The 11014-nt window shown below is 45.2% G+C and overlaps 1 protein-coding gene across 2 annotated transcripts in view; it reads left to right on the forward strand.

The window, feature by feature from the left end:
* TSNARE1 (t-SNARE domain containing 1) overlaps positions 1 to 10253 on the forward strand; it is a 751229-nt gene extending 740976 nt beyond the window's left edge. For both annotated transcript variants that reach the window (XM_074986589.1, XM_074986590.1), the window contains exon 15: positions 9877 to 10253. The gene's annotated coding sequence lies outside the window, so the exon portion shown is untranslated. The remainder of the gene's footprint in view (positions 1 to 9876) is intronic.
* The last annotated feature ends 761 nt before the right edge of the window (positions 10254 to 11014 follow it).

An 11014-nucleotide genomic window follows, 5' to 3' on the forward strand; every position in this document is an offset into this window, starting at 1 on the left:
TTCAGAGCAGGTCACAAAGGTCAGGCCTCCTCAGAAGATAAAGGGACAACAAACTCAGGCATGTGCCTAGAACAACGGGAGGAATGGAGACTGTCACCGTGGGTTAGGGACACCAAGGGGGGGCTCAGGCTTATTGTGCCACAACCCAAGGCCCTACTAGTGGTAGAGCAGATAGTCACGGGGATCAACGGCGATCCAGACCGCAACACACAACACACTGACCCAGCTATCCCTGAGCCACTTCCAGACTCCCCGTCTGGTTCATACCTCATGGGGCCACAGCTTAGATTCCTCCATGTGTGGGTAGACTGGGGTCTCCGTCCTGATGTGTAGCTCCTCTTTGGTGAGCTGCAGCAGTCTGGGCCAGTTCTTGGCCTCCTGCAGGGTTAGATTGGTCTCCCAGCCTTGGATCTCAGGTCCAGCATCTGCCTTCTCTGGTGGCTGGGCCCCAGCTGGGCTTCTGGCTGGGGTTTTTATATAGATAGTCCCGCCCTCTAACTTCCGGTCAGATAAGAGGGAGGGGCTGAGGTATAGGCTGTGATGAGAAGTACCACCAGGGCTCAGGGAGGAGTTCTTCCCCTTCTTGGTCAGTAAGCAGCCATCCCTGCTTACTACAAGGTGCCTGGCGAGGCAGATAGGGACCTAAATACCTTTGAGACTCTGAGTCTGGACACGTGCGTCTTGCAGACATCCATAATGCTCTTGTCAATGCTTCTGTGCTGACAACACTATCACATCCATTCAGTCAGAGAGAATGCAAATGAGGAGCAGCAACCCAGTAAGATCCATGTCAGTGTGGTCGAACAGTCCTCTGCCGGCAGAACACAGATGTGCTGCACGATGAGACCACCATTGAGCAGTAAAGCAATTACTGCCAGGTGTCCAGAAAGATGGATTCTAATCCTTCCGTTAATTAGGGAGTCCCAGTAGTCAGTTCCGCAGATCTCCATCCTAGATGTCTCCATATGTGTATTGTATGAGTTGTTTCTGCCAGTGAGAGGCGGTTGGTTCTATTTGACGTTATGTTTGATTTGTTCTGATTTTTAAAAAAGGAAGATATGTCTGGAATCAAGGGATACTTATCCCCAGGAAGTAATATTCTGTTAATCCTGTCTCGTGTAATGCGTCTGGAACCACTCAGTGACTAGCACCTCGGCAAGTCATACCTTATGACAATGACTCTGTGCCTGTCCTAATCTCCATGCTGTTGCTGCCACGTAACCTTTCTAAAAACCTATTAATCCACTAGGTGGCTTGTCTTTGAGCATGTGCTCATCATTGAGTCTCCAGGAAGCCAGCCACCTACTGAGCCATCAATTATACATCCTGCAGCACCAAGTTTTCCTCTGGGATTTTCAAACCACGTGCTGACGCAGTCCAACTCTGCTCATAAGTGACCTCTAAAATGCTCACAGCACCGGATGGTGCAGCTGTAGAAGCAGCAGCCATCTCAGCCTCTTGTTCTTGCCCCAAACTGGCAAAATTACAGCCTGATCCAGTGCCCTCTAAGGACAGAAGTGAGATGCCTGTTGATTTCAATGGGAGCTGAATTGTGTTCTCAATCAAAGGAAAACTCCCCATCCATTGACCGTGACCCACACACATCTAGGCTCCTACACTCATAAGGGTGTTGCTGAGTATTTCTGGAAACCCTAAAAAATCTTCCTCCTCACACTGTGGGAAAGCAAGAACTTGCTCACGCTGAGCAGAACACAAATGGTTAAAAAATAATAACTCTTGGTAATAGCTCTTGCACATTTCCATTTTTCTCTCCTTCATTCTCTTTCCCCTTTCCTTTTTTCTTCCCAGTAAATAGCATCCACCCATCTGTTAAAAATAAAAAAAGGTCTCCCTCAGCTACTATCTATTAAAGTGCCATATGGCAGAGGTATAGCCTGCGGTGGGAAGTACCATGGAGTTTCTCTCTAAGTGTACAGCAATTTGTGCATTTGAGGTTTAATTAAGTAAGTGCTTTTTTAAGCAGCGTTTCAGCCTTGCCTTAAATATCTGCAACCCAAGAGGAAGGGGAAAGAGGAGGGACTTTTGGTCTAAAATATACCAGAACATGAACCACCAACTCTCCCTCCTCCTCATTCTAGTCCTGCATCCTTTTCATCTTGACACTTGGTCACCATGGAGAATGTGGCCTCCTGATTACTCATTGCTGACCTCTCCCATCCTTGTCCATGTAGCTTTCATCCTCCATTACTAAGCACGGCTGCTGCCAATACTTTTTTTAGTTTGAGTACACAACACCATCTGTTCCAAGGCAAGAAAGAGCTGTTTGTTACAGTGTGCACATGTAGTTGTCCCCAAAAGCTTTATGAGGGGAAGGAGTAAGGGGAAATGAACATCTCTGATCTCACACCTACTTAAGGCATTGCATGTTTTTCTGCGAAAATCTGATCACCAGAATAATAAAAAATCAGTTATGGAGGTGAAGAAGAGAGGAGAAAGATTACCAGATATTGGTCCAGACCTCAGGTTACGAGATTACTAAGATTAGGACTTCTCATCTTGGAAGAGAGGCAGCTAAAGGAGATATGATATGATAGAGGTCTACAAAATCATGACTGATGTAGAGACAGTAAAAAGTAAGTGTTATTTACTCCTCATAATCCGAAAACTAGGGGACCTGTCTCCACCTGGCTATGGTTTTCTTGTTGTGGCTACAGAATCACTGTTCCCTGCAGTCGCTGCCCCCAGTGGTGAGTCTGAAGTGGATGATCCCTCCTTTTGGAGCCCCTCTGCTTCCATGTTCTGGCAAATCCTGGGATTCAGGCATTTCCCATTTCCCAGGCACAACCTAACCCTGACCTTGGTTTAAGATAGGGTAAGAGGAAGCTGTATACCAAATGTTGTGGTCATAGCTCTTATGTTTAAGAGTTCTTTAACAAACTTAGCACCAAGAGGCAGGCAGACAGACAGATGAACTCTAAAATATATAGTAGATAATCACCCTTTTGTTTATTGTTAATATTTACTCTTCTTTTCTTTCTTCTTTAAAGAAAATAAAATATCTCACCCGAGTCCCTCCAGGTATCTTCAGTGCATTGGTAAACACAAGGCTAGTAAATAGAAATGAATCTGTCAGGAGGCAGTCCATTATCCTGGAAATTATTGCTAGGCTGAGTAAAGGGCTGTGGGTGCTCCATGTTAGGGATGATGATGAAAATGGTGTTGTTACACAGCAACAGCACTTTCATCATCATCCCTAACATGGAGCACACACGGCCCTTAACTCAGCCTAGCAATAATACAGACTAATATAGAACATCATACAGGAATGGTATAGTAGATTGGTGCAAAGCTAGTGTACAGAAACTAAGCCACTCTGCACTGGACAGGGAAAGGTGGAAGGAAATAGTGAGAGAGGCATCAGAAACCAACGGGTGCTGAGCCCACGGTTATTGATGATGATGATCATCATCATCATACAGGAAACATGCATAATGGGTGGGTAATTTTAAGTAGGAACAGATTCCCCTTGATACCAGGTAGCCTGAGTGGTTCTTTCTCAACACTTCTCCTACTTTCAAATACCCCATCCTAGGAAGACAGAACTAGCAGTAATGACATGAAACTTAGCAAGGTGGCTAGAAGGCAATAGGGACAGGGCCTGGTGGAGTTCTACTCTGTGATATCTCTCCACGAGTGGAATGTGGCCCACCGTACCAGGTGGCCTTGAGGGAATCTGCAGAGAAGATCTAGCCAAAGACTTTGACTGTTAGGGGCAGAAGCAGCCAATGCAGGAACCTCTGGACACTATGATCAAAGCTGTGCAATGTTCTCTGACTTTCTCTTCCCTGTGTCATTGGTTGTTTGCTTAAACCCCCTCCCCCGTTCCATCACTAGCCTGTTTCCATCAGCTTCACTCCACACTTGTCCCTCTTGGCCTCTTCTCTCCCCTTCATCCTGCTTCCTTTCCCTTTTCTTTCCATTTAACCAATCTCCACATTCAACTCTTCCACTCTCCCTCACCCCAAAAACCAGGGGGGTGGCAACAGGGGCCAGTTCCCCTCCCGCGGTCACCACAGCAGCAGAAGACTGCTCCACACTGCCCCGCCACCTTCTCCCAGATCACAACGCTCCACTTCTCAGTGGCAGCAGGAATCAGGGTGCCATGGAGCGGGGTGCTCTGCTTCCTGTTGCCATGGTGAAGCCTAGCACAGAGGGCTGGGAGAGGGGAGTAGAGTGGAGCAAGCTGCCAGGTGCTCCCACCACCACAGCGTGGGGGGATGACCCCTGCTGCCACTCCATGCTAGGTGTCTCCCCACAGTTTGGCCCCTGGGCTGCCAGGGACTCATCCATGAGATGGTTGAGGTGGCTGCTGAAGGGCCCCCTCAAAAGCCCAGGACCTTGGGAAGCTGTCCTGATCCATCCTATGGACAAGATTTAGATCATCTGCTTTGCCTTCCTGCCTAGCACAGGACCTAGAATTTCCTCAAAACAATTCCTGTTTGAACAAGATCATATCATTCAGAAGAACAGCCGTCTTGATTTTAAAAATTAATCTTGTCCATTTGCTCCTTTATTTAATATGTCTATTCCCACTTCCATGCTTACCAGGCTTTTCTTTTTCCACTTGGTAGGATGCATTTTGCTTGTAGCTAAATGCAAGTGCCAAGACAAAGATCTAGGACTGCCCTGTACCTATTGGTAGGTCTCTTCCCAGTTGCAATGGAAAGGTAATGATATGCTGAGCAGGTATAAAATATAATTTGTACAACAGTCAGACTCGAGCTACATTCCCTACTGTGTAAGCATTCACATCCTTCAGATTGTCTCTCTTGCCTCAACAGCGACTTTGATCTGAATAAGCAGCTTGTGCTAGTTACTGATCACTAACCCAAATAGAAGATTGAATTCACATAGTTCTATGTGTTTCCATGGGAACATAGGATTTGTCACATAGCAAACTAATCATTCATCAAGTCCAGTACCAAGCTTCTGGCATTGGCCACTGTCAGAAGACAGCACGCTGAGCTAGATGGGCCTTTGTTCTGACCCAATATGGCTGTTCTTATGTTCTTATAAGCAAGGGCGAGTACCTGGCATCTTATCTGGCCAGGTTCTTTTGTAGCACTAATCACCATCTCTTAAAATTACCTTGTTTCCTCACACAGCTCTAATCCCCTCTTCTCTCCAGTAAAAAGAGATTGCCAAATGTGAGCCTTCCACCCATATTATCCCCAGGAGGAGTGGATAATGGGTGAGTAGACTTTAGAGGATCTTGCATGATTATCTTAAAGAATCTACAACCTGCCCACTCACTCTTAAAGCTTCTGAGAGTAGAAAAGAGAAGGGAATACTGTTATCTGTGACGATGGTTGAGGGAAGACTAGACTTATGTCTCTTTACAGAGACTTTCTGAGCTCACTGATTTGCGGATGCAGATTAGAAGATCCCAAGTGGAGGGCTGTGCAGTTTGCAGAACTGGTGACTTGTGCGTGAGCGCAGAAGGGTTAAAGAATAAACAAAACCGACAGATGTTCAAGAGTGCTTCAGAGCACAGTTTGGGTGTAAGGGCAGGGAGGACCAGAGGTCTTGCAAATGCCGGTGACTGTGTCTTTTTAGACATATCGCTAAAACAGCCTTTTTGCAATACATGGATGACACAACCTCTGCTGATCTTCACAAGCTGCTGTCTCCTGAAAGCTTCCCCGGCTGCAAAGAGAGGAACAAAGGCACCGAAGCCCTCATCACCCCTGGAATCAGTTACGTGGCAGCTGGGAACAGAAGGAAACCTTCACCTCCTCTGAAGCTCCAGCACATTACAGAAACAAATGCCTGCCTTGCTTTCCCCTTATTTGTCTTGCTTACCAGCGAGAGGATTACTGACTATTAAGCTAACAACTTCACTCCCCCAAGGCGATCCAACTCATCTGTTAAAAATAAATAGGTAAATACAAAAACGCATCTGCATCTCGTAGCTGTGCAGAACTAAAGCAGCCGAAAGTGTGAAGAGAGCACATTGAAGGGGAGAGCCGTGCAATTTTCTTGGCTCGTCAACACCATCTGTTTAACGTCACTTCAATTAGATCATGCGCCGTTTGCACTTTTAACCTTTTTTTTTTTCAATGCAGCAGATGAAGTCAGAGCTCGCCTTCTATTTGTGATATCCGCCTGGAGCCTCCCACAGTGGCACTGGAGAAGCTTCCTCATGTTGTTAGTGGCATCCGAAAAGACCCACCCAGAGGAGAGCGGTTTCTTTGGGAGATAAGATGGTGATACTGGATTTTGGGGTTGAATGGAAGTCACCCTAAGATGGGGGCAGCCTTCATTGTGCACACTTGGGAGGTGCTCAGAAGCTGCAGTGACTGGGCCCTAAACGTTGATTGAGGCCCTAGGTGAATCCCTGTTTGCAACACTGGTTCAGATTAAAAGAGGTGTCCACATCCCCAAGTCCTGGAGGCCGTGTGCTGCTGGCAGCAAGGAAACCTTGGCTTTTCTTGTTTAGGTGCCTAAAATAGGCATTTTGGTACCTGAGTGGAGCTTCAAGTGCCTGACTTTAGATACTCACATTCAAAAAGTGCACCAATGAACACTGCAAGTGAAAAAGGCAACTTAGCCACTCAAAGCCCAGGAGAGGCCGTGGGGGAAAGAGAAAAGCAAAAATCTGTCATGCATTCACTGCCTAAAGTTGTCATTATCAGGGAATTGATAATTCCCTCAAGTGTGGATGGAAGGCACTTGTTCTTCCCCCACACGCCCCTGCAGAGTTTCAGCATGGGGAAATAGTCCATAGTAGTCTGTAGCTTCACAAAACAAAGCAGCAGCCCTGTAGTACCTGAAAGACTTACAATTTTGTTTATTAAGTAATGAGCTGTCATGGGTAATGCCCACTTCACAAGGAAGAACATGATGTGGTGTGGCAATCTGGGCCAAATGGAAAGATCCACAGTGGATTGCTCTGACCCGTATACATTGGAGCAGCCCTTGGACTGCTCTAATATGCATCTGGGACAAAGCTGTGGTGGCCTGCAGTTTGGTTTGATTTCTGTGAACTGCCTGGCTGATCCCTACTGGAGTGCATGGTGGAGGTTTACTCCTCATCGTTCTTTTATCTCGGGCTGTTCTGTATATTGAGCTGTGAACAGATACTCTATTGGTCACATGGAGTAAATGGACAAGAAAAAAGGAAACTTTCCCCATCTGGAGCAATTTTTAGCCCAGTATTTTCCCTGTATCTTTCCCCCTCCATGCTGAGCACAACCACACACCGCTATTTATCCAGATGACACTGTGCTCATTTGACTTTTGCAAACTTACAAGGACATGAACACTCATTTTCCTGATGGCAGTTAACCTCGCTGAACTACAGCCTATTCATTCTGACCAAGTGCTCTCCATTATTGATACTAATGGCTGAGGGGGGATGCCCTTATAATTTGTGGGAGTTAGAGCAGCAGGAGCGGTTATCTCAAAGGAAAGCAAAAATGAATAATAAGCAGGCTGCTGGTCACTGAGCTCACCGAGCAGGAAAATGAGAAATAGTTGAGACACCAGTGTGGATAAGAAAGTATAGCAGGGACGCAAACATCCAAGTCAATGGGATGACTTGCTTTGATTTTGGCAGCCTTTGGATCAACCCCTGGTAAAGCTCCATCCTGCAAACCATTACTCATGTGAGCAAAGTCCCACTGAAAGGATGGAGCGTGGTTGAACTGGGGAGGAATGAAGACTATCTGGTACAGGGAATGAGAAATGACTGAGCATGTCACACAGAAAGGAAGAGCATTGACCTGAGTGGGGCCCATGGGTTGTTCATTATTACTGTCCTGGTGTTTGATTAACCCCTTGGCAATTTTCATTTCTCGACACATCAAGTTCAGCTGGCCTAATTTGCTATTGCAGTAATGGCTTCATGATAGCAAGACCCATTTAACTCCATGGAGGCCCTGTCCTGTCATTGTTAGGTAGCCTTTTTTTGGCAAAGGCTCTTTTTGTTAGCTCTTTGTACAGCACAACAGGGTCCTGGTGTAGGACTGAGATTCCCAAACGTTACCACACTGGAATAAATCATAATCATCGTAGGCACTCACTCAAAACTTTGACTTGAAGGGATAACAGTCTCTTCTGCTGGCCCTTCAAAGTGACTCATGTTGCCCTAAATTAAATCCCAAAGGAGTATGACACCATGGCCCCAATGCTCTCTCCGTTGAATTGTGGCTATAGCATCAAAGGATCCATCTCCAGATATAGACATAAGCCAGGCTTGCTTCCCAGCTCAGAGATCAGCTAGTCCTTATTTAAATAGGTTTTGTAATGTAGATATGTTTTTCTCCCAACAAATACATAATCCCCACTAGTTAAACACCCTGCCAAAAATTACAGCTCCTGTTAGTACTGAAGCGTGTTTACATGTCAAACATATGGTGCCCCTCATCCCAGTCCAAACAGAAAGCTTGGATTTCAGCTCCTGAGAGGGAAAAGTCAGTCCAAGATCCACAGGATTTCATTAGGCTGCGCTTTCCATCATGTACATACAGAGAGTATTATGAATGCTGGCAGTTTGTTTTAAAAAGGCATCTAGTACAGGACTGGCCTGAATGGGCCAGATTAACTCCAGTGACTTGTTACAGTGAGAAGAACAATTATTCAGGAAGGTGATCAACTGTGTATTAATATTTGGATGCCAATTTTCACTGCTTATGCCACGGTTACCGTACTAGCACCTGGCACTTACAGAAACATTCATCTCCTTCTCAGGGCTTGTTCTGTCCTTTCACTCTTCGACTGGCTCCAGATCTGACATTCCCCAGCAGACTACAAGGAGAGGGATGAGAAGGGGATAGTTTGAGAGAGCTAAGAATGGTTTACATGATTCCTACTCTTTGGCTCTTCCGATAGCTTCTGAGCTCTCACATGAAACACAGTCCAAAGGTTTTGTCATGATACAAGTACAATTCCACCAAAGATGAAGATTTTAGTGTTTCCTTTTTAGCAGTTTGCTATTTATGTTGGTTCACAGTAAATTGTGCATCTTATTCTGTGCATATAGGGCACCTTGAAAGCTGGGACCATGATCTCAATTTGGGGCCCATAATGCTATTCTAATACAAATAACTGCTACTAAAATAATTCAAGGGGTGTTTATATGTTGTGGGATTTCAGGGTCTGATCATTCTCATCTATTATGGCATCTTCCTGGTCCACGGTAGTTTACAGTAAAGTACGCTTTTGTTTTTTGGACATCGTCTAACAGATTTCAGGCACAGGCACCAATAAATTGCTGGATTACAGAATAAATGACTAATAAAACACCTTTCTCCACACTGGGTGGCTCCAGACAAGACCAGAGTCTCCACCTGATTGTGAATGCACCTAAAACAAACAGGGCCAGGACATTTTATTTGTATTGGTATTGTTTACAAATGGTTAGCTACTGTTTGTGCGAAAGTGGTCACTTAGAGTTCAGGGTAGCTTGGTTTTATTATGTGGCCAAATGGCAGCATGGCCAAGGTTGCTAGGTATGGTATCACTTGACTTCTGCTTTCTACTTATTAATTGCTAATGCACCACTCCATTATTATTAAAGGCCAGACTTACTCCTGTCCTGGTACATGGCTCCACTGATTATTCAAATATCAGCACTGAACAAGTTTGCTCTTGAAGCTTGGCCAGTCCCTTGTTATCTCCCCTAGCCCGCCCCACAACTTCTGCCTCCTCCATTAGTGATTCTCTGCTCTCTCCTTTATTCTGAAACTGGCTGCCAAATATGCGTATTTTGGTGGGATCACCTGTCTGCCTTACTACTCATTAGGTGTTTCTTTGGGATGCTCTTGACTGGCCATCCTTCCGTGGGTTGGCACTTTACACCAGTGACTCTCCGAGAAACCCATAAGTAATTACCAGTTTCTCTTTTCTTTGCAGATTACCTGGTCACTCTGTAAAGTGGAATGGACTGTGAAGGTATTCTGGCCACATATCAATTTCTGCTTCACTGACTATGTGATATTAAAACTGCTGTAACTGATAAACCTTGTAATTGTGTGAAAGGCTAAGTTTTGTAACTGTTAATAGTAATCATGAAAGTTTTTCCTTTACTTCTTTCACTGAAGACAAACACTGTATTTGTATTATGGATTTTATTTGCCTTGTGTATCTGCGGAATGTTATTTCATTGTGCCAAAGCTTGGCATTTAACAAGGTTGAATATGTGTATTTGTTAGCTCAGCTTTGGATGGCTGTTTTTTCTTTCAACATGTTCCTGATCACTAATTTTGTCCATTTAAAGCCATGACAGTCAATGTGTTTTGTTTGTGTTTCTTTTTTGTTACAGGGTTTAAAAATAATCTAGTACAGACAGATGAAATTCACATACAGTGAACTGCTGCTTTAGAAATAGCTCTTATGGGGAAAACATGAAAACATTTTAGGATTATGCATGCCATTAACAGATCAGTTGGATATTCAGTCGATCCTGAGTTTGTCTGTAAGAGAATTATGTTGTTGTCAGATGCTACCAGCGTGGTGCTCTGCTCTCTCCAATGTTGGTATCACTCGGCTGTGTGCATGTGTTCCCTCTGTGCGCTGCCCCAGCTCTGCAGATAGCCGACATAGCAGACCCGAAGAGAACCCCCAATGACCACAGAGTCTAGTAAGGTGCGAAGGCACGTTGGCCAGGTTTATTGCCGTATTGGACACAATAGTAGTTCCCTGTAGACTTCTTAGTCTAAGTCAGAGCATACTACAACTATGCACCCATGGTCAATGGACTCGGCTCAGTCAGTGGCAGGACTTTCCACTGCCCCCTCAGCTGGACCCAGACCACACCCCAGGGGTACATTCTTGTACACAGGTATAAACAATTTACACATCACTCCTGACGTACTGAGGTACAACCCTTCTACGTAGTCAGGTGCCACCTCTCACCTTGTACATGTTGGTTCGAACAAAACAGCTCTGTCCATCATATTACCCTTTTGCCCCTGTCATTGGGATGGGTCGGCCTGTTCTTTCTTATCTGTGGAATGTTCCAGGGTAGGGTGTTCTGGTACCATGTTCATAC

The sequence above is a fragment of the Carettochelys insculpta genome, chromosome 2 (assembly GCF_033958435.1).
Source record: "Carettochelys insculpta isolate YL-2023 chromosome 2, ASM3395843v1, whole genome shotgun sequence".
Taxonomy (NCBI): domain Eukaryota; kingdom Metazoa; phylum Chordata; order Testudines; family Carettochelyidae; genus Carettochelys; species Carettochelys insculpta.